Source organism: Triticum aestivum, chromosome 6D (assembly GCF_018294505.1).
Source record: "Triticum aestivum cultivar Chinese Spring chromosome 6D, IWGSC CS RefSeq v2.1, whole genome shotgun sequence".
Classification (NCBI taxonomy): Eukaryota; Viridiplantae; Streptophyta; class Magnoliopsida; order Poales; family Poaceae; genus Triticum; species Triticum aestivum.
Genome location: NC_057811.1, coordinates 346353458 through 346372669, shown reverse-complemented (window position 1 = coordinate 346372669; position 19212 = coordinate 346353458). Strand labels below are relative to the sequence as shown.

The 19212-nt window shown below is 40.8% G+C and overlaps 1 long non-coding RNA gene across 2 annotated transcripts; it reads left to right on the top strand.

Annotated features, from left to right (window-relative positions):
- Window positions 1–3074: 3074 nt before the first annotated feature.
- LOC123145035 (uncharacterized) lies at window positions 3075–8650 on the top strand. Of its 2 annotated transcripts, none has more exons than XR_006472061.1 (7): window positions 3075–3727; window positions 3798–3920; window positions 4807–5017; window positions 5123–5317; window positions 5464–5536; window positions 6256–6336; window positions 8437–8650. It is a non-coding gene; the product is annotated as an uncharacterized lncRNA (long non-coding RNA). The 2 variants fall into 2 exon arrangements; XR_006472060.1 differs by lacking the exon at window positions 8437–8650 and adding an exon at window positions 8068–8279 and having other exon boundaries at window positions 3076–3727.
- Window positions 8651–19212: the final 10562 nt, after the last annotated feature.

The following is a 19212-nucleotide window of genomic DNA, read 5'->3' as shown; positions in this document are numbered from 1 at the left end:
ATCTTTGTCACACTCACACACGTACTCACGCGCTCAAAAATGCTTGAGAGTTTTAAACCAGTAACAATATACAAAAAAATTATTAACTAGATTTATCACTAGAATAGTACATTCTTGTTGCACTAATTTGAGTTAGCTACAAGTGTTTTTTATTTCTTGAGTTGCGTTAATTTGAGTCTGAACCATAAACTTTCAATTAACATGTGGCAATCATGTCTGTTGAAAAAGACATATGTATCATTTCCCTCTTGCGACGCGGAAAAATTTGCTCAACCAAGTTGAAGGCCTGGAGGCAGGATCGAGTTTGGCTCACGTGCCGCCGGTGGATGCAAAAGAAAGAATTTTGTGGCACCCCTAAGGATTTTTTTTTTTAAAGAAGGTTAACCCCCTAAGGATTTATATGTTTCAATATTTATAATATGTGTTTGTAAAAGACTTGTGATACTTGATACTTTTCCACATTTTTTGGGTCCGCACCTATTGGCAAGGTTGATACGTGGACGTGGAGAGCACTTCCGATTGAAGCATGACCTCATTTTTTTTTGTTGAGGGGCGTGATCTCTATTGTTGTATCATCTACTTTGTTTTAGAAAATATATCAAAACTTCTATTACACGTACTCATTCTGTCTAGGTGTATAAGTCGCCCTACGAAACCAAATAATCTTAAAACACTTAGGCGCGGTCTATTAACTCTCATCTCGTTTCTTGTTTCTTGACATATCAACCAAGAAAAGATGTGTAGCGTACATACTTTCATTGACTTGAGACTACCAAACACGATATGCAGTGGTTAGTTCACTGCATGCAATGTCATTAATTAGCGAATAAACATTAAATTCTCTTGTTTTCTTCTCCGTCTTGATTGCGGGGCACCACCTAAGATGACTTGTGCACCTAGACGAATGGATAGTAGTAGCAAAGATAAGCTTTGTGTGTCCACAAAAACCTCCACTTATCTCCTCTCTTTCTTGTCCGGGACGTCGCGATGCCTCGCTAGAGCCTAGCGCGCCCACGAACACGTGGCAACAAAAGCAACATCCCTTCTGTCCGGGTACGCGCGTTGTGTAACCAGCTCTTGCATTATCTCCAACTTTGCTAGCGTAGGTATTGATCACCGTACGAGGGAGTCACCGGAGATGATTCAAGCAACGCTCCGTGATCGGCAAGCCTTGGCACGTAGCAGCGCTTTTCCACCATGTATATGTGGTAAGCCTTGTCACATAGTAGCGCTTTTCCACCACGTATATATATATATATATATATATATATATATACCATGTGCCTTTTGTTATTCTCACGGAAACGCCCAACCTTTTCTCGGTGGAAGGGAAACGTCCAGCTTCTTTCGTAAGACCAGCCGTGTTATGGTCCTTGTGGAATATAAGCAATGTGAGCAATGTTCAAAAGAAGCCGTTGCCTTATGGATGAAGCTCGTAGCTGCTAAGATTCCCCTACCCGTTGCTGCCTTTGTCGTCTCCAGGCTGTGAGATCGTATCACTAGGTCCATTTTAAGCAAATCTTGTGCCAATGCAGTTACACATGGTGTGCCCACCAAGGCCTGTGTATACCCGATCTGATCATGGCCGCCTCAAGATAATATGACCCCATTCTATTGTAAGCCTTCGTTATATCCAATTCTAGTGCACAATATTAACTTTTCTTATTTTGCCTCTTCATGAATGGCAAGCCACCGTATGCCATGATTAAATTGTCGATAGTGCGCATTTTCTAAATAAACAGTAATGCTACATCAACGGAGTTTTACAAGGTGGTCATTACTTGGCAACTTATGATTGGATAAAGGGGGAGGGAGGGGCACCACCCATGTGAAATTTCGCCGGGGGGAGGGCGTCCCATGTAAAATGCCCGTGAGTTTAGCATTTTTGCTAAATAAATGTTAACAACTATTCAAAAGCTTTCATATATAGAAACAAAAATGCTAAACATGTTTGAGCCAATAACCACCCAACATTAATCTAAGTATGACACCAACAAAAGGCACGCATACTAAACGATAAATACAGCTTGGTCAGCTACAACACCAGCATCAGCACCGAAAGAAATGTGTTTATAAATTTATTGTTGGAATTTTTGGGGTTTAGCCCATTTATTCTATCCAACAATTTTTAAGAAAATTCCAGAGGCCCACGTGGTTCATTCATGCATGACAAGGGGTGTGAAAAAATTAGTCTCACCTTATTAGTGGAGGGTGTGGTAGAACAATATATCAAGTGAGTTCCTCTAAAAAAACATAAGGTGAGTTATTTCACACATCACTAAAGGCTTGAAAACATGGCACATACACGCGCACTCCTCCACCGCCCGGCTCGCCTCGCACGCGCATCATGTTTCGTGACTGAGTAGCGCTAGAACTTATGTCACGTGTGTGCAACCTTCTTCTTGTATGCAAAAAAGAAGCCAAAACGCTTTTGCGCTTGTGGAAAACGAAACCGAACGGCTCTGATTGTTCCCTTCGTATCTCCCTTAGTTTTTCAGTTTCGCTTCCACTTCCTAGAGTTCCTTAGACACTCATCTTTCCTACTTATAAAGATTGAAGTTGGTGGTGAGTTCACGTATGAGTCCAATAACCTTTCTAAATAAACAAATACATGCATCCCCACATGCGAAACTAGCAACGTTCCAAGAGACATATATTTTATTGGATGTCCCAAAAAGACTCCAAGAGACATATAAATAAGTATAATTTACTCACACATGAGATTTATCATAAATAAACAAATACACTACTTTCATATGAGACTAACTTTTAGTAAAAGACATAAATAACAAAGACAAAAAGGTGACTTCAACCCAAAATCGGTCTTAATTTTAGTTCTTTCCCAAACCTAATATGGTCATTTAAAATTATCTGACGACATTGATAAAGGACATGAATGTTATTTCACCACCTTTAAGCCGATGGTTCTATGGCAATGCACGAGCATCGTGCTAGTCTACTACCATTATAAAAGAAAGAAAGGGGCAGATCCAAACAATCACATCCATCCGTCATCAAAATCTAATGATCCTTAATCATTATGTGTTTAACACTACCAACCACGCAATAAGCCACAGTCTATCGATCGCTAATCTGCCCCGCAGTAAAAAAAGGAAGAAAACCGCCCGCCGGCACGACCTCCTCCTCCTCCCGCAGCCGCGCCCTTCACCGCCTCCTCGCGCCGCCGGAGCCACGGGAAGCGGCCGCGGGTCGCCGGGAGCCTCCCCTGCCGCCGGAGCCGCCCCGCCGCGCCCTTCGCCGCCTCCCCAGCCGCAGCTTGGCCGCCGCCACACCGCCTCCGCCACGCCGCCACTCCACGGGCCACGCCTCGATCCCTTCATCCTCTTCCCGAGCCGCCGGCGTCCATCACGCGCCCCCCTACTCTTCTCCTCCAACCTGGCCAGTCCCCACACCCGGAGCCCCTGCGGATCGAGGCGTCTTCCACGCAGAGGACGACGCGGGGAACCTCCATTGCCCTCCATTCTGACGGCCGCCCTACAGTGGCCCTGACACGATGGTTCCCCTCTATTGTTGACTGATCGAGCGACGTGTTCATTTTTTTTCTGTGGCAGATCACGACGACGACCCTGACAGCAGAGGAGGAGGAGGACACGGAGAGGAAGGACCGAGAGTTAGACATGGATGTGCACTATGAGGCAACACGCCGCCGTGTTTGCCCCGCCATCTTCTGATCTCTTCAGCATTCCTGCTGTCTTGGGTTTTCTCTGTAAGTTTGGGTCCGTAGGCGCACACCCTCATAATCTCTGTCGCTCCCTCTAATTTCTGTGGACATACAGACACACGCAGTGTTTTAGAACGATGCCCGCTTCAGAGTTTCAGTTCAACTCACCCAGACAGAAATACATTCTATCACTGGCTAAGCATAGTACGAACTGGGTGGACATGGAGCCAAGGACATGGTAAGGAAGTCAAGCAAGTGGTTGATTTGCTCTCTTCTTCGTTTCACCCTGCTGCACCCCTTCTAGCTTATTAGTCGCCTCTTTCATCTCTCTTCACTGTACTAACCTGCCAATATTTTCCCATCTTTGCAACGATTGACATGTTTAGTTTTAGTTTTACAGTAGACCAGAATGTATGCTGATCTACAGTGTTTCTTAACGGAAAAAATATTGTACATGGTCTTCTCAACTTCAAGGTCATAACCGATTCAGCTTAACTGTTTATAATCTATTTTCCCTATCACTTTTTAACTCTTGAATTCGCCAGGCCAACCATCCTACAGTAGTGTAGGAATTCAGTTAGCACGTCATAACATGTTATTCTCTTTCGATAATGCTTTTGTTGGATTTTTTGGGAACAAGGTGGCGAAAAAATAAGTGGTTGTGGAAGCAATGGTTTGTTTGGGGAGGTGGAGAGCGTTTTTATGTTATTTTTGGTAGGCATGAAGACACCCATTTCTATTTGTTCATAGTAATTCACTGCAGGCTTCTGATTGGATCATTACATTGATGTTCCAGCTGCTGGGCTACATGGAGTTGTTTTTGTTTAAAACATATGATCTTGACTCTACCAATTTTTCCCTGTCGACATTAGCTTTCTTTCTGCCATTCAGAATTGTTCAGGACAAATCCATACAGATATAGACCTTTAGTATCCTTATCATTGATGAAATTTATTTCCATCTTTCCCGTAGGTTCACTATAACAGCTAGATTACTTGCGAAATTGTAATTATGATTATTCCACTTTTAATGTAATTTATAGAGCTGACGGGCGAAAGTTGTGCATGTTTTAATTAGTTACAAAAGATATAGTTGGAACTAATAAAATGTTCATTATTTGGCAGCTAAGTCAGAACTCGAAGTTGGGACAACTCAACAAGGGAAAGAGGAGCCTCAAGGGAGATACCTGCATAACACTGGATGCACTGCAGAAGGAATCAGAAATGTTCTTATGTTTTAGTGGCGGAATGGCAAGGCGGCCGGTTAGATGACCTGGGTCCGTGGTGAGTTGGTGGCTCTCGACTACAAGAAGATCATTGAGGCAATCCATAGTAGGTTGGTAAATTGCTAACAAAACATGTTTAGAACTACAAAATTGGCTTTGTTCTGCTATTTATTTATTTATTGACTAAAAGTAGCAGTTTTTGCTTCCGTATTAAGATTTCAACAAGAATCTATAAAGGCTCTAAGGGAGTAGAGGAATCAAAAGAAAACACCTGACAGTGCAAAGTGCACTTAGGCAGTAAGGTCAACACAAGACTACTCATGAAACGCCTCCATCAGGAGGCCAAAATATACACATACGAACTCCCGGACATTGCATACCGGGGAGCTTTCTTCTATTTAGGATTTAAGGTACTCGATCATTTGTTCGAAGTTCAGTATTAAGTTATTTTTTGTTCTGAACGATTACAAACACAATACATGTTGGTCTAACAAAAGACTTTTTTAATTTGTAAACCCTGTGTAATACCAATCGATTTTGTTTTTTGCACATGTAGGCTGATAACATGCTCATGAAAAGACAGGAATGTAGCACCACTCCAATCTTTAGAAGGTTCCCACCCTGTTCTGGTATGTTTATGCTTATGCATCTACAGAAATATTCGATGTTATATTGATGTGTGAATGGTGTATCCCTGTTCTGGTATGAAAATTGGGTTGCTAGGAATAATCTCCATCATTCCTGGGTTGTGCATATGTGTTGTTCTATATTCCCCTCTTTATAATGCTATGTGTTGTGGTCAACGCTACCAAGCTATGATAGCTCGCTGCTGGTAGGTTGCCGCCCTGGCCCCCACATGCTACCAGCATTGTTACTGTACATTTTGCTTTCTTACATGTCCTGAATTCTATTTCAAGGAAGATGACTATGATTTATAAGCACACAAACACATCACAATGTCACATGGTAATGCCATGTGATGGCAATCTAGGGTCATTTCTGTTAGAGAAGCCCCCTACCCCCTAGCCCCAGATTTGCGAATTGTGAGCGGCAGCACGAATAAGCGCAGAGGAATAGGGGGTAGACCGGAAACCCTAAATTTCTAGCAATTCTGAATACATTCATGTGCCGATGAGGTGTCCATGTAATCATGATGTTATATTAGATTTTTTTTATGTTGTTATTTTCTTACCCTGGTAGTACAACTATGTATACAAAACTCCGACACTAATTAGTATAAAGTTGGGTCATCTATTTTGAAACGGAGGGAGTAACTGTTTGTCCAGGAAAGTACTATTTATCTCGGATAGTGTGTGCTAATCATTGAACAACTTACATACCTTTTCAGTGATGAATGTGGATAAAGACGAAGCAGAGAACATAATATCTTGGTGAAGGCATCTCAACCGAGATGAGACATTGTTTTGAGGTAATATCACAGGTGGTGCTTAAACTTGCCACCGATGTTCACTTTAGTGCCTGAAGTTGAAAAATACACCGAACTGGTTTCAAAACTTGGCACGAGCGTGCAAATACAGTGCTAATCCTATTAATAGACGTGTTTTTACGCTGATGTGGCACCGTAGTTCGCTTAGCATGCACAGACAACCTCGCCCTAGGAAAGAACCAGTATGCCATACGTTTTCTCGTTCCTGTTAATGAAAACAGATCCTTTTTCTTAGAATAATGAAAACATTTCCTATTTTTTTAGATAAGAAAGAAGAGACACGTACGTGGGTTTTAATCGGCCTCAGCAGTGCAGCCCAGTTTGCGCATCTTAGTTTCATTTAGAAATTTGTAAAAAAGTTTGCAAATTATAATCACAGTAATAAAAATATTCACATATTTGTTTTAAACGTATCATATAAATAAAATGGTATTTCTGATTATAAAAATGGCTGTAAATTTAGAATTATATAAATATTTTCTATACTACAATTCATGAATATTATTTTAACTACATAAACCTTTTAATAGTTACATGTACATTTTTACAATTCATATTGTTTAAGAATTTTTCAACAATGTAAAATGTTCATAAATATCCAAAATTTAAAATTTCAGTTTATGAAAAATATTCACTACTGACTATATTTTAATTATAATTTTTTTTGAATATATGACACGATGAAAGTTATACACATGTTTCTCGCAAAAAAGAAATTTATACACATGTGAATATTAATAAAAATGTTTCTACATATAACATTTTTTTTCATTTAAGCATAAGCCAAGCATGCATAATCTTTTGGAATTTACTCAAAAAATTAAGTTTTTTATAATTATTTTTGCATATACTAAACAATTTAGAAAATTTATTTACGAAAAGCTTTAACTATAAATCACATGTAAATTGCTGACTATTTTTTTAAATTACATGAACATTTTAGTTATTTAATTTATATGTATTTATAAAAAATTTGAAGCACAAATATTTGAAATGTATTTTTATTACTGTGATTATAATTTACAATTTTTTTTACAAATTTCTAAATCAAACTAACATGCGCAAACTGGGCTGCACTGCAGCAGGCCATTAAAACCCACGAACGTGTTTCTTTATCTAACAAAATAGGAAATGTTTTCATTATTCTAAAAAAAGATCTGTTTTCATTAACATGCACGAGAAAATGTATGGCGTACTGGCCAGTAGTTCCAGTTTGCTAGGGCGAGGTTGTCTGTGCATGCTAAGCGAACTACGGTGCCACGTCAGCGTAAAGACGTCTACTAATGGGATTAGCACTGTATTTGTACGCTCGTGCCAAGTTTTGAAACCAGTTCGGTGTATTTTTCAACTTCAGGCACTAAAGTGAACATTGGTGGCAAGTTTAAGCACCACCTGTGATATTACCTCTTTATTTATTTATGTGATATCCTACTCATAGTTTGTTGTTCTGTAAGCAATTGTTTGTTTTTAACAACTTACCATTGATAATGAATCGTGTATGGTGGCTTTGTTAATATTCAAGTAGTATTACATATTAGTAATATTGAATGCATGCTTTTTGTGGTTTACTTATGACTAGGTGCTTGTCAAAAAATAAAATTGATTGTCCCATCATTTGATTTACTCGGTATATTGTTTGTGGATAAGTCAAGACGTGCATTTGCACGTGCAAGCTTATGTGATGATCATTGAACTACTTAAATACCTTTTCAGTAATGAATCTGGATAAAGACGAAGCAGAGAACATAATCTTGGTGAAGGCATCTCAACTGAGATGGGATATTGTTTATTCATTTATACCATATCCTACTCATAGTCTGTTGTTCTGTGAGCAATTGTTTATTTTTTAACAGCTTAGCACGGATAATGAATCATGTATGGTGGCTTTGTTAATATTCAAGCAGTATTATATTGTTTTTGTATAAGTCGAGACGTGCATTGCACGTACAAGCTTACTAGTTAATGCAAAAAAAAAACTCATTTAGTTTCTTTAGTATGGAAATAACTACACACTCATTAATTAGATATGCGACATGCATGCCTCGGAAAACTAAATAGGTAAACGTGCATCCCTTTTTGCAGGTTTTCTTAGGTAAACAGGGGGATGGGCCTTGTCTCGCTATATAGCGAGCCGACAGAACCCATCGCATCAGGCACTCCCATATATGAGCCAATCCATCGCGGGAGGCAGGGCTGGCCTCTAGCACACGTTTTCCTTTTTTTGTTCTTTTTTGTTTTTGCGGGTATTTTCCTTTTTATGTTGTTTTAGTACTCAGTACTTTTATTTATATGTTTCAAAAACATAAATAAAAGAACTGTTTTAGTACTTTTATTTATATTTTTGAAATTGATACACATTTTGTTTAAATACTTAAAAATGATAATTACTTGTTAAAAATATTCATGCAGTGTAAAAAATACCCAGACAATAAAAAATGCTGATAAAACTGGAAAACATTGTGATATTCATAAAATGTTCACACAATGGAAAGTACCCGTGCCATTAAAAAATGCTTATAAATGTGAAAAGTTGTTAACATAATTTAGAAAAATGTTTGGTATCACTAAACAAATATACCTAACTTTAAAAAAATTGTTTATATAATGTAATAAAAATGTTTGTGTAGTATAGAAAAATGTTAAGTACCACTCTAACAAATGTACATGCTATTTAAAAAAAATTATGCCTTTCTAATTTTTTTGACATTTTATAAAACAGTTTATATAATGTAAAGAAAATTATGTCATCTAGTTAAAAATAATTCAATGTGTATTTGAAAATTGTTCAAGTTTTTAAAAAATTGTTCCACATGTATACTAAATATGTATAGAGGGGGACTTGAACAGAAACAGAAGGAATAAGCTGCCCTCGATCCACCTTATTCTGACAGCCCAACCAAAAATATTATTATTTTAGAAGCTTACAAGTCAAGTCTTTGTTAGTAACCTCACAAAAAAAGTCTTAGTTGGTAGGCTTCTAAAACAATTAATTTGGTTGCGTTTCTAGAATAATCTAGGTAAGGGGCAGATTATTTCAGCATATTATAGAAGCTAGTAAAAGAACGGGCATTTTGACATGTATTTAAAAAGGGGGGGGGGCTAAAAAAATTAGTAATGAAATGTAGAAAAAAGCAAAAATCCTAAGAAAACGAAATCACTAGTTGAGGAGTATCCGTTGCAACGATCACTCCAACTCCCCTGGTTGCGACAAGTGGCGCACATGCAGCGCGCCACTTGTCGCAACCCGGGAGTTTTCCTTTTTTCGTAGATCCGTTTATTCAAAATGTTTTATTTCTCAAACTGTGCGTCCAAATCTCGAACCGCTTTCACCGTTGAATTCCTCGCGTCGAGATCTTCAAAACTAGATCACATGTTGATAGGTTTTGACGAACTTTTTTCACGAAAAAAAGGACGAAAAAACCGATCCGGGAGCACGGGTTTTTTCCCTTTCCCAAAGAGGCACGCCCGTGCCTCTCACGAAATCACAACCGTGTGAATCTCGCGGAAGGAAAAAAAAAAGAGAAAACGCGTTTTTCTCCGTCTCCGAGGAGGCACGGCCGTGACTCTCGTGAAAGCACAACCGTGCATCTTGTGGAAGCAAAACGTGACTCTTGCAAAAGAAAAAAAAATAGAAAACACGTTTTTTTTTTGTTTCCGAGAGGCACGGCCGTGACTCTCGCGAAAGCACAACCGTGCCTCTCGCGGAAGCAAAACCGTGACTCCCGCGAAAGGAAAAAACAGAAAACGCGTTTTTTTTTCCGTTTCCGAGAGGCACGACTGTGACTCTCGCTAAAGCACAACCGTGCCTCTTGCGGAAGCAAAACCGTGACTCACGAAAGGGAAAAAGACAGAAAACTCGTTTTTTCCGTTTTCGAGAGGCACGGTCGTGACTCTCGCGGAAGCAAAACCGTGCCTCTCGCGGAAGCAAAACCACGACTCTCGTGAAAGGAAAAAAAAGAAAACACATTTTTCGCGCATTTTTTTTTCCGAAAAGCTAAGGAAGACCGGTGGAAAACCAAAACGTTGAAAAACCCCGGAAAAAATCGTTTAAAAAGCCGAAAACGCGTGCGGAAAAATAAAAAAACAAAATCCGATGGGAGCGCCCAAAGCGGGACACGTGGCGAATGGCTGAGAGCGCGCCAAGTGGCGCTGATCGTTGCGAGGCTTCCGAAGGAGCGCTCGTTAACTAGTTGCTCTCTAAGAAAACCAGTGAAGAAACGAAAAAAAACAAAAACAAAAAATAAGAAAAGCAAATAGTAGAAAAGAAAAAGAAAAACAGTCGGGCCAGAGGTTCTACAGTACTGGGCTGACCCACTTCTTCACATCTAGAGGCGAGAGCGACTTATGTCTTGCATAGGGTGAGAAATAGCCCTGGCGGTAAACAGTGAGTTTTCTTTAGCACCGAGCTTAGCCCAGTTAAATCAAAACCATTCAGCCTTTCAAGCCTACCAAATCGAGCCCAAAACAAGAAAGCACTGTCCACCCAAAATCCGAAGGCACATCATGGACTCATTTCCATCTTTTTGACCTATCGAAGACATGTCTCCACTCTATTCCACCAAATTTCAACTTGATCATATGTCATTCACCAATCAACTTTGATCACATGTCATGTACCGATCAACTTTTTTTCTTACAATGAGCATATCGCATGAAAGACGTAAATGAAGGTGGTAGAGAAGACTCAGAACATGTTGAGCAAGCTTACGTCTGAAAAAGAGTATTTTCCCCGAATGTTTGACATAGGTGAGTTGTTTGGTTAAGGTTGTGTGCCCATCCGATAATGTAAAACCATATACCATATTTACTATGCTAACTCACGCTCGTTTACATGTTTTGGGCAGTGATGGATAATAAGTTGTACCACACAGGGCAAACATACCCTATTCAGAAAATGGTGGTGTGACTAGTCAAGATCATTTCTCTTATCATTTCAGGGTGTCAAGGTCATACCCTATTCAGAGGTGACTTGACATACAATTTCCAAGATCATTTATCTTATCATTTCAGGGTGTCAGGTATACTATTGGCATTCAAGAAAGCAATGTTTCTTGCTTTTTCGTAAGAGGAAAATAGTTATAGTCTAAACGTTTTGCCTCTAACCAGAAGCACTTAATTTTTGGACAAGTTCCTGTCAAAATTGAATTTTTTTTGGGACAAGTACAATTCACGCACTTCGTGTCTGGAATCAACTCCAAGATAGTACCTCAACTCCTTTGGTACTTCTTCAGAAAAAAACTCCTTCGGTATTAATTTCCTACCCAGTTCCAATCTCCACGATTATTAATAGTAATTAATCAAAGCAGCAATGTGAATCAGAATGCAGTAGTGTCAAGTTACACGTTCAACTCTGCAAAAAAAAAAACTGTAAGTTAAATCATGGAGATATATTTCTGAAATGAAAATATATTTTATTTAAATCTTAAAAAAGTTAAATGCCTCATTTAAAAATTGTTCACGAAGTAAAAAAATGTCCATGCAAGTTTAAAGAAATGTTGATAGCATTTGAAAAAAATTGTTCGAGACATTCAAAAAATGTTCACCCATTTGAAAAAAGGTTGGTGACATTTAAGAAGTTTATACAATATCAAATGTTCGCATATTCCAAAATAATATGTTCCGTACTGATCGAAAAAATGTACAGGAAATTTCAAAAAATGTTCATGTGTTTCAAAAATGTGTACGTGACCTTTTAAAAACTAATTATGCAATGTAAAAACATATCTCGTAGCATAAAAAACTGTGTCGTGCAACTCAGAAAAAATGTATGTGACATTTTCAAGATATATGCATGCCTTTCAATAATATTCGTGTCATTTAAAAAAATGTTTATATAAATTAAAATCGTGTCATTTAAAGAATTTTTTTTGCCATTAAAAATAGAGAAAAGTATGTTTTTGGTCCTCAAGTTTTAAAAAATTAGACATCTCTGAAAGCTGAATAAAACTGTTTCTTATTGATGATTTGGTGCGGCATACAAGAGTATATAAGAGGGTACAAACCGACTTGGGGTAGGGGTACAAAACTGACTTGGACTAGAAGTCGTATACCATAATGACTACTCTGAAATCCCCCCGCAGTATCAACGGCAGGCTCGACGACGTTGAGACTGAAACAGATATCTTGAAACGGCTTAGTAGGCAGTGCCTTGGTGAAAATGTCAGCAAACTGAGCCGTAGAGGGAACATGAAGCACCCGAGCCTGACCAAGAGCAACCTTTTCACGAACAAAATGAATATCAATCTCAATATGCTTTGTGCGTCGGTGTTGAACTGGATTGCTGGTCATGTAGACTGCTGATATGTTGTCACAGTAGACAATAGTGGCCTGCTCAATAGGCATGTGTAGCTCGGAGAGTAACTGCCGAATCCAGATGGTATCTGCAACGGCATGTGCCACAGCGCGATACTCAGCCTTGGCCGACGAACGTGAGACTGTAGCCTGTCTTTTCGAAGACCAAGAAATCAAATTGTTATCAAGAAAAACACAAAAACCGGAAGTGGACCTTCGAGTGTCAGGACAACCAGCCCAGTCTGCATCAGAGTATGCGGTAAGCGAGTTTGGAGAAGAATTATTAAGGTGGAGACCATGATTAAGAGTTCCTTTTAAATACCGAAGAATGCGTTTAACATGATTATAGTGAGGAACCCGGGGATCATGCATATAGAGACATGCTTGTTGGATAGCAAAAGAGATTTCAGGACGAGTAATGGTGAGATATTGGAGAGCACCTGTTAGGCTACAATAGAGAGTAGGATCGGAAAAGGGTTCACCGGTAGCCGAAAGTTTAAAACTAGTATCGACAGGAGTGCGAGATGATTGACAGTCAAGCATACCAGCACGATTAAGAAGATCAAGAATATACTGGCGTTGGGGAAGAAAAAGGCTGGAGGAATCTCGAACAACAGCAATGCCTAAGAAATGATGAAGGAGTCCTAGGTCAGTCATAGAAAATTCAGATCTAAGAAGAGAGACAATATGATCTAAGAACTTTTGAGAGGAGGCGGTAAGAATGATATCATCTACATAGAGAAGTAAATAGGCAGTGTCAGAAGTTTGATGATACACAAAAAGAGAGGTGTCGGAGAGAGATGGAGTGAAGCCTATTGTTTGAATGAAGGAGGAGAAGCGTTGAAACCAAGCTCGTGGGGCCTGTTTAAGACCGTAGAGAGATTTCTGAAGAAGACATACATGAGTTGGAAAGGATGGATTTTCAAAACCCAGAGGTTGCTGGCAGTAGACAGTTTCTTGAAGGGAACCATGGAGGAAAGCATTTTTAACATCAAGTTGGTGAATGGGCCATGAAGAGGAGACATCAACACTAAGAACGGTGCGAATGGTGCTAGGTTTAACAACAGGAGAGAAGGTTTCTTCGTAATCAATTCCTTGTTGCTGAGAAAAGCCACGGCAAACCCACCTGCCTTTATATCGTGAGAGGCTCCCATCAGAGTGGAACTTTTGGCGAAAAATCCATTTGCCAGAAACAATATTTGTATTGGGAGGACGAGGAACAAGTTGCCAGGTGTTGTTTTGAAGTAAAGCATTATATTCTTCTTGCATGGCAGCGGCCCAATTGGGATCAAGTAGAGCAGTTTTGTAATTCTTTGGAAGAGAAGTGAGAGATACGGAGGTATTGTTGGGAATCGCAGCATAATTTTAAAATTTTCCTACGCTCACCAAGATGCATCTATGGAGTCTACTAGCAACGAGGGGAAAGGAGTGCATCTACATACCCTTGTAGATCGCGAGCGGAAGCGTTCCAATGAACGTGGATGACGGAGTCGTACTCGCCGTGATCCAAATCACCGATGACCAAGTGCCGAACGGACGGCACCTCCGCGTTCAACACACGTACGGTGCAGCGACGTCTCCTCCTTCTTGATCCAGCAAGGGGGAAGGAGAGGTTGATGGAGATCCAGCAGCACGACGGCGTGGTGGTGGATGTAGCGGGTCTCCGGCAGGGCTTCGCCGAGCTTCTGCAAGAGACGGAGAGGTGTAGCAGGGGAGGAGGGAGGCGCCCAAGGCTGTGGGTTGCTGCCCTCCCTCCCCCCCTTTATATAGGCCCCCTGGGGGGCGCCGGCCCTAGAGATGGGATCTCAAGGGGGGGCGGCGGCCAAAGGGGGAAAAGGGGTTGCCTTGCCCCCCAAGGCAAGGGGGAAGCCCCCCACCCTAGGGTTTGCAACCCTAGGCGCATGGGGAAAGGCCCATGGGGGGGCGCCCAGCCCACTAGGGGCTGGTTCCCTTCCACTTTCAGCCCATGGGGCCCTCCGGGATAGGTGGCCCCACCCGGTGGACCCCCGGGACCCTTCCGGTGGTCCCGGTACAATACCGGTAACCCCCGAAACTTTCCCGGTGGCCAAAACTGGACTTCCTATATATAATTCTTCACCTCCGAACCATTCCGGAACCTCTCGTGACGTCCGGGATCTCATCCGGGACTCCGAACAACTTTCGGGTTTCCGCATACATATATCTCTACAACCCTAGCGTCACCGAACCTTAAGTGTGTAAGACCCTACGGGATCGGGAGACATGCAGACATGACCGAGACGCCTCTCCGGTCAATAACCAACAGCGGGATCTGGATACCCATGTTGGCTCCCACATGTTCCACGATGATCTCATCGGATGAACCACGGTGTCGAGGATTCAGTCAATCCCGTATACAATTCCCTTTGTCAATCGGTATGTTACTTGCCCGAGATTCGATCGTCGGTATCCCAATACCTTGTTCAATCTCGTTACCGGCAAGTCTCTTTACTCGTACCGCAATGCATGATCCCGTGACTAACGCCTTAGTCACATTGAGCTCATTATGATGATGCATTACCGAGTGGGCCCAGAGATACCTCTCCGTCACACGGAGTGACAAATCCCAGTCTCGATCCGTGCCAACCCAATAGACACTTTCGGAGATACCCGTAGTGCACCTTTATAGTCACCCAGTTACGTTGTGACGTTTGGCACACCCAAAGCACTCCTACGGTATCCGGGAGTTGCACGATCTCATGGTCTAAGGAAAAGATACTTGACATTGGAAAAGCTCTAGCAAACGAAACTACACGATCTTTTATGCTATGCTTAGGATTGGGTCTTGTCCATCACATCATTCTCCTAATGATGTGATCCCGTTATCAACGACATCCAATGTCCATGGTTAGGAAACCGTAACCATCTATTGATCAACGAGCTAGTCAACTAGAGGCTTACTGGGGACATGGTGTTGTCTATGTATCCACGCATGTATCTGAGTTTTCAATCAATACAATTCTAGCATGGATAATAAACGATTATCATGAACAAGGAAATATAATAATAACCAATTTATTATTGCCTCTAGGGCATATTTCCAACAGTCTCCCACTTGCACTAGAGTCAATAATCTAGTCCACATCACCATGTGATTAACACTCATAGGTCACATCACCATGTGACCAACATCCAAAGAGTTTACTAGAGTCACCAATCTAGTTCACATCACTATGTGATTAACACTCAATGAGTTCTGGTTTGATCATGTTATGCTTGTGAGAGAGGTTATTAGTCAACGGGTATGAACCTTTCATATCCGTGTGTGCTTTACGAATATCTATGTCATCTTGTGGATGCTACCACGCGCTATTTGGAGCCATTTCAAATAACTACTCTACTATACGAATCCGGTTTACTACTCAGAGCCATCCGGATTAGTGTTAAAGTTCGCATCGACGTAACCCTTTACGACGAACTCCTTTTCACCTCCATAATCGAGAAAATTCCTTAGTCCACTAGGTACTAAGGATAAGTTCGCCCGCTGTCATGTGATCCATTCCCGGATCACTATTGTACCCCTTGACCAACTCATGGCAAGGCACACTTCATGTGCGGTACACAGCATAGCATACTGTAGAGCCTACGTCTAAAGCATAGGGGACGACCTTCGTCCTTTCTCTTTCTTCTGCTGTGGTCAGGTCTTGAGTCTTACTCAATACTCACACCTTGTAACACAGCCAAGAACTCCTTCTTTGCTGATCTATTTTGAACTCTTTCAAAATCATGTCAAGGTGTGCGTTCTTTGAAAGTATCATCAGGCGTCTTGATCTATCTCTATAGATCTTGATGCCCAATATGTAAGCAGCTTTATCCAGGTCTTCCTTTGAAAAACTCCTTTCAAACAACCCTTTATGCTTTCCAGAAATATTACATCATTTCGGATCAACAATATGTCATTCACATATACTTATCAGAAATGTTGTAGCGCTCCCACTCACTTTATTGTAAATACAAGTTTCTAACAAACTTTGTATAAACCCAAAAACTTTGATCACTCCATCAAAGCGTATATACTGACTCCGAGATGCTTGCTCTAGTCCATGGAAGGATCGCTGGAGCTAGCATACCTTTTAGCATCCTTAGGATCGACAAAACCTTTCTGATTGTATCACATACAACCTTTCCTTATGAAAACTGGTAAGGAAACTTATTTTGACATCCATCTGCCAGATTTCAAAAATGCAGCTAATGCTAACATGATTCCGACGGACTTTAAGCATCGCTACGGATGAGAAAATCTCATCGTAGTCAACTCCTTGAACTTGTGAAAATACTCTTTGCCACAAGTCGAGCTTCATAGACAGTAACATTACCGTCCATGTCCGTCTTCTTCTTAAAGATCCATTTATCTCAATGGCTTGCCGATCATCGGGCAAGTTCACCAAAGTCCATGCTTTGTTCTGATACATGGATCCTATCTCGGATTTCATGGCTTCTAACCATTTGTCGGAATATGGGCCCACCATCGCTTCTCCATAGCTCGTAGGTTCAGTATTGTCCAACAACATGATATCTCAGACAGGATCACGTACCACTCTGAAGTAGCACGTATCCTCGTCGTCCTACGAGGTTTGGTGGTGACTTGATCCGAAGTTTCATGATCACTATCATAAGCTTCCACTTCAATTGGTGTAGGTGCCACAGGAACAACTTCTTGTGCCCTGCTACACACTAGTTGAAGTTATGGTTCAATAACCTCATCAAGTCTCCACCATCCTCCCACTCAATTCTTTCGAGAGAAACTTTTCCTCGAGAAAGGACCTGTCTCTAGAAGCAATTACTTTTGCTTCCAAATCTGAAATAGGAGGTATACCCAACTGTTTTGGGCATTATATGAAGATGCATTCATCCGCTTTGGGTTCGAGCTTATCAGCCTGAAACCTTTTCACATAAGCATCGCAGCCCCAAACTTTTAAGAAACGACAACTTAGGTTTCTCTAAACGGTGTCGTCTCAACGGAATTGCGTGGTGCCCCTTTTAAAGTGAATGCGGTTGTCTCTAATGCCTAACCCATAAATGATAGTGGTAATTCGATAAGAGACATCATGGTATGCACCATATCCAATAGGGTGCAGTTATGATGTTCGGACACACCATCACACTATGGTGTTCCAGGCGGTATTAATTGTGAAACACTTTCCACAATGTCTTAATTGTGTGCCAAACTCGTAACTCAGATACTCACCTCTATGATCATATCACAGACATTTTATCCTCTTGTCACGACGATCTTCAACTTCACTCTGAAATTACTTGAACCTTTCAATAATTCAGACTTGTGTTTCATCAAGTAAATACACTCAGCATCTACTCAAACCATCTGTGAAGTAAGAACATAACGATATCCACTGCATGCCTCAGCACTCATTGGACTGCATACATCAAATGTATTACTTCCAACAAGTTGCTCTCTTGTTCCATCTTACTGAAAATGAGGACTTTCAGTCATCTTGCCCATGTGGTATGATTTGCATGTCTCAAGTGATTCAAAATCAAGTGAGTCCAAACGATCCATCTGCATGGAGTTTCTTCACGCGTGTATACCAATAGACATGGTTCGCATGTCTCAATCCTTTCAAAAACGAGTGAGTCCAAAGATCCATCTACATGGAGCTTCTTCACGCGTTTTATCCCAATATGACTCAAATAGCAGTGCCACAAGTATGTGGTACTATCATTACTTTTGGCATGAACATGTGTATCACTACGATCGAGATTCATTTTAGGTGTAAGACCATTGAAGGTATTATTCAAATAAACAGAGTAACCATTATTCTCCTTAAATGAATAACCGTATTGCGATAAACATAATCCAATCATGCTCAACGCAAACACCAAATCTCGATAGTAGAGGGAGCATGCGATGCTTGATCATATCAACTTTGGAAACACTTCCAACACACATCGTCATCTCACCTTTAGCTAGTCTCCATTTATTCCGCAGCTTTTATTTCGAGTAACCGAACCAATATCTAATACCTTGGTGCTGCTAGGAGTACTAGTAAAGTACACATTCATATAATGTATATCTAATATACTTCTGTCGACCTTGCCTGCCTTCTCATCTACCAAATATCTAGGGTAGTACTGCTTCAGTGACCGTTCCTCTCATTACAGAAGCACTTAGTCTCGGGTTTGGGTTCAACCTTGGGATTCTTCACTAGAGCAGCAAACGACTTGCTGTTTCATGAAGTATTCCTTTTGCCCTTGCCCTTCTTAAACTAGTGGTTTTACTAACCATCAACAATTGATGCTCCTTCTTGATTTCTACTCTCGCGGTGTCAAACATCGCGAATAGCTCAAGGATCATCATAACTATCCCTGATATGTTATAGTTCATCACGAAGCTCTACTAGCTTGGTGGCAGTGACTATGGAGAACTATCACTATCTCATCTGGGAGATTAACTCCCACTCGATTCAAGCGATTGTGGTACTCAGACAATCTGAGCACATGCTCAATGATTGAGCTTTTCTCCCTTAGTTTGCAGGCTTAAGAAACTTGTCAGAGGTCTCATACCTCTTGACGTGGGCACTAGTCCGAAAT